The following is a 4,900-nucleotide window of genomic DNA, read 5'->3' on the forward strand; positions in this document are numbered from 1 at the left end:
TCTTGTAAACACAGTCGGTTATGTCTTAAGTGAACGTAAACAGTGGTGAAAGAAATCTCAAGTGCATCATTATATTGTATCTGTGCATTCGGTCTTAAAGGGGCAGCAGTCTATAAACACCTGCTGTTCCATAAGCACCACCTGCTGTCAGAGAGTGACATTTGCGTCTCATTCACAAAGCTAAAATCAAACCATTCTGTTTTTTTCAAATTTCGAAATTATACAATCTAATTACAATCTAAATAACATGTATTTAGCATCTTTGTTTGGATCATGATTAAAATGCAGTGGTTGCCTCTGATTTTAAATGGAAAAAGCACAGCCAAAGCATTAGTTTGTTTATATGAAGATATTTATTTTATTTGTATTATTTAATTGTTTGATTTGGGATTTGATTTAAAATTTCAAGTTAGTTTTATTATTTGACATATTTCAATTTCACAAAGAAATGTGCAGCATTTTGTTGGAGAAATAATAAAAGGACACCTTTTCATTTATAATTTGTCTTAAATCTCATTTTGTTAAAAAGAATAATTGTGAGAAAATTGTATTGTGAAATCAGTATCGTGAATCGCATCGCATCCTGAGTTGAGTGAATCGTTACATCCCTATATGCTACTAGTTTTTGCTGTGGCATCAAAGAAGTATTCTGTTATTTAAATAATAAAGATCTAATCCAACAAGTCGCTGAATTTGTTCGCACACTGACATTTTTTTTCAATCAGACCAAAAAAGGTCTCTCAAAAATGTAGTTTTAATTATCCATCCATTTAATTATCAATCCAATTATCCAATTATCCATATGCAAAAGTGAAAAAAAGTGACAAAAGTGCAGAGTGTATTAAAAACAGACAAAGAGCAGACATTTCAGCCCATGCTTTCTTCAGTGCTCACGAGGCAAAAAAAAAATTCCAATCAGACCTTTTTTGGTCAAATTTGGAAAAAAATGTCAGTGTGCGGACAAATTCAGCGACTTGTTGGACTAAAACTTTCTCCCTTTTTGCTCTACGCACCTGAGAACTCATTGTTCTTTTTGAGCGCACACAATTCTTGTTTGATAAATTAAATAATAAAGAACCATATTTTTTTTGCTCATCTGCAAAATGAGCCGATCGGTTACTCAAAATCTGATGATAATGCAATATGATCCAAGCCGTGGGTTTTGTGATCCATTGCACCCCTACTCTCTTGACTTGTTATTTGAAGAAAAAAAGCAATCACTGACGTTTTTAATCATGCTGATTTGTCGGCAGTGAAGTTCAGCCGATGTCTTTTTTTTTTTATTCGGGCTACTTAAATTCATTTTGGGCTACAAAAATCTGAAGAATGTCTGTCCGAAGGGCTACCAGCGATTTTGAAATTTTGTAAACCCTGTTTTGTTAAAGAACCAAATCAGGTTTAGTTATCATGCTCAGTTTGTTTTATCTAGATTTTACCCATTTATTTCATGTGTTATAGCTTTCAGTTTCTCGGTCACCTCCAATCGGTGTTGTGTCTGTGAACACAGCTGTCAGAGCACCAGTATCAGTGGCAATGCTTGATCCTGGACACACACTGTTCCTGACATCATCGGATCTGTGCGAAGTCAGTAGGCCAGAAGATGATGGAGGATCCTGCTGTCTACGGGTTACATGGCTGTAGTCATTCAGGTTATGTGGGGTTAGAGTGCTGCTGCTCGGCCCGGCCTCAGAGCTCGAACCCGGGGTCACCTCTTCAGTGCTGCTACAAAACATCTGTCTCAGAGCTTCAGAAAATAACAAGAGAAAACCTTCAATAGGCCTCAAAAGTACTGTGAAAATAAACCAAATGTGCTAAAGCAATAGTAAATTACTATTGCTAAATATTTCTCCAAATAATAAATTCCTAAGCAGGGCTCGAAATTAACTTTTTTACTTGGTAGCACTGGTGCTCCCAACTTCAAAAAGTTAGGAGCACCAGCAAAAATTTAGGAGCACTCACCAAAAATGTATGAGCACCACAACTACAAATTATATATTAACAGATTTTATCCTTACATTCTTAACTTTAATGCAGATTTTGTATTGGTTAATATTAGCTGTCAATCTCTCAGTCACTGCTTTCCGCTAACTACCTCGAGAAAAAGAAAGGGCTGAAGAAGACCCAAATATATTTTGAGGTCGCACAGATTCAATTTCGGGAGCATATGCGACCAAAATGGGCGCAATTTCGAGCCTTGCTAAGTATAAAATTATAACAACAAAAAATGTAGACATTATACAGTACAGTATAATACACGTTTTTCACAACATAGCCTACACATTTTTCACTGAGCTACATAACTTAGGTATTTAACTTCTATGTCACAGATTAATCTAAAATATCTTAAAATCCTAAAATATCATTATCATACTCTTAAAATAGTAATCTAGCCGATCTAGATCGGCTGTTGTGCCATCTAGTGATGTAACGTTAGATACTGTAGCACATAAACATTAACTAGGGCAGCAAATTCGACTCCTTTACGTCAAAATATACTTAGTTTAACTTTAATAGTTTAACGTTAAGAACGTAGATGTTTATTTATAGTGCTTTTATGATAACGTTTTATTAAGTCTAAGCCCTGAAGCTGATTTGTTCATAAAAAGTAGCGTAGAAGGATTCTGGCCGCTTGGCTCTACTGTAACAGTTTACCTGGTCATCATTTACCTCCAATAAACTTTTCTTTTGGAATATTTCTATTTGTGTTCAATAGTATATTTGATTATACAACCATTCTTAAAACATTTAAGTGTTTTATATAGTGGGAAAAAAATTACATTTACTCACCTCAGGAGCAATCAAAACCTTGACAGAAAATAAACGGTCGCCTCTGCCGTTTGATTTTCGCGCCAATATCAGCTTCATATGGAAGCCCGTTTCCGCCACAGTTGAGGAAAAATATAATTCTGTAAGTCATAATAATGAGAAACTTTCTCAAAATTATGACTTAGTATCTCGTTAAGATCGGAAACGTTCTCGTAATAATGACTTAGTTTCTCGTAATAATGAGAAACTTTCTCGTGCTGTCACTCTTGCGTTGCGCATGCGTCGAGTAAGTCTTTTTTTTCTTCTTTTTTTTGTGGATTAGGCTAAATCACGAGAAAGTTTCTCATTATTACGAGAAACTAAGTCATTATTACGAGAAAGTTTCTCAATATAACGAGATACTAAGTCATAATTTTGAGAAAGTTTCTCATTATTATGACTTACAGAATTATATTTTTTCTCAACTGTGGCGGAAACGGGCTTCCATAGGCTTCACTTTATGCTCTCCTGGTAATGCTGGTAACTATCGTTGTTTCTTTTACAAAATATTTAAACGTTTTTCGCAGAACACTCTTTTCACTGAAATAGCCAACATAACTTAGGTATTGAACTTATATTTCACAGATAAATCTAAGATCTTGTTATAATCCTAAAATATAATTATAATAATCCTAAAATAATAACTAGTCGATTCAGAACTGAAATTATTAATTTGCAGTCAATATGTGCTGTTGTGCCATCTAGTGGTTATATGTAACGTTAGATACTGTAGCACATAAACATTCACTAGGGCAGCAAATTCGACTCCTTTACGTTAAAATATACTTAGTTTACTTTAATAGTTAAAGGGTAAGAACTTATATGTTTATTTATAGTTCTTTTAGGATAAGGTTTTATTAAGTCAAAGCCTTGAAGCTGATTTGTTCATAAAAAGTAATGTAAAGTTATTAGGATTCTGGCCGCTTGCTCTACTGTAATTTACCTGGTCATCATTTACCTCGAATAAACTTTTCTTTTGGAATACTTCTGTTTGTGTTCAACAGTATATTTGATTATACAACCATTCTTAAGGGGTCATATGATGCGATTTCAATTTTTCCTTTCTCTTTTGAAGTGTTACAAGCTCTTGGTGCTTAAAGAAGATCTGTAAAGTTGCAAAGACTAAAGTCTCAAATCCAAAGAGATATTCTTTATAAAAGTTAAGAGTCAACCACGCCGACCTAAGGCTATTTTCACACTTGGCGTCTTTTTTGAGAAAAAAAAAGTTGACGGTTTTTTTTTTTGTGAAAAAAAAAAGCTGGTAGCGTTTCTGTTACAAATAGCAGCCGAGGGAGTCGTTTGTTGCTATAGCAACATCTGCAACAGTAGCCTAGCGCTGTGTGGTGCAAAAATGTCGAGAAAGAGGAAATTGGCTCTTGCGTTGGCTTTTGAAGTTAACGGAGAAGAGAATGTCGGTTTACAACGACGTTTGTGGGTGCACGACATTATACGGGGAACCAGTATGGCGCTTACAACAATTTAGTCCAGGAGCTCCGGTTGGATGATGCACGGTTTGCGGCATATTTTAGACTAAACATTAAAACATTATTATTATACTAAATATTTTGTGCTCCGAAACTAGTACAATCAGTTTATCTACTGGCACCTTCTCCATTTTTTCTTGTTCTTGTTATGGAAACGACAGGTCTCACTCGCTTGTCATTGGTCAGCTGTCAAAAAGGCGCTTGAAGTAGGGCGTTTTTTTCAGAAAAGTTAAACTTCTTTCAACTTGAAAAGACGCTCTGAGCTGCAGAAAAAGATGCTGGCGGTGGCGTTTAAAAAAGCGCTCAGGACATTTTTGTTTTGAAAACAGGTTTACTCCATAGGATTATAATGTAAAACAGACGCTGGTCTCTTCAAAAAAGACCCCTAGTGTGAACACGCCCTAAAACGGCTCGTTCTAACACGCCCCCACATGTCTACGTCACAATGTGGAAAGATTTGCATAACGCCGCCCAAATGTTCACGCAAAGAAAGAAGTCATAACTTTTATTCTCGCTGTAGTATTGCTGCTGCCGCCATGTCGTGAAGGCGCTGTGTGTTTCGTTGTGAAAGCGAAACTACTTTGTTTGGCCTTCCAAAAGAAGACGATATC

Source organism: Sinocyclocheilus rhinocerous, unplaced genomic scaffold (assembly GCF_001515625.1).
Source record: "Sinocyclocheilus rhinocerous isolate Xijiao unplaced genomic scaffold, SAMN03320098_v1.1 scaffold343, whole genome shotgun sequence".
Lineage (NCBI taxonomy): Eukaryota > Metazoa > Chordata > Actinopteri > Cypriniformes > Cyprinidae > Sinocyclocheilus > Sinocyclocheilus rhinocerous.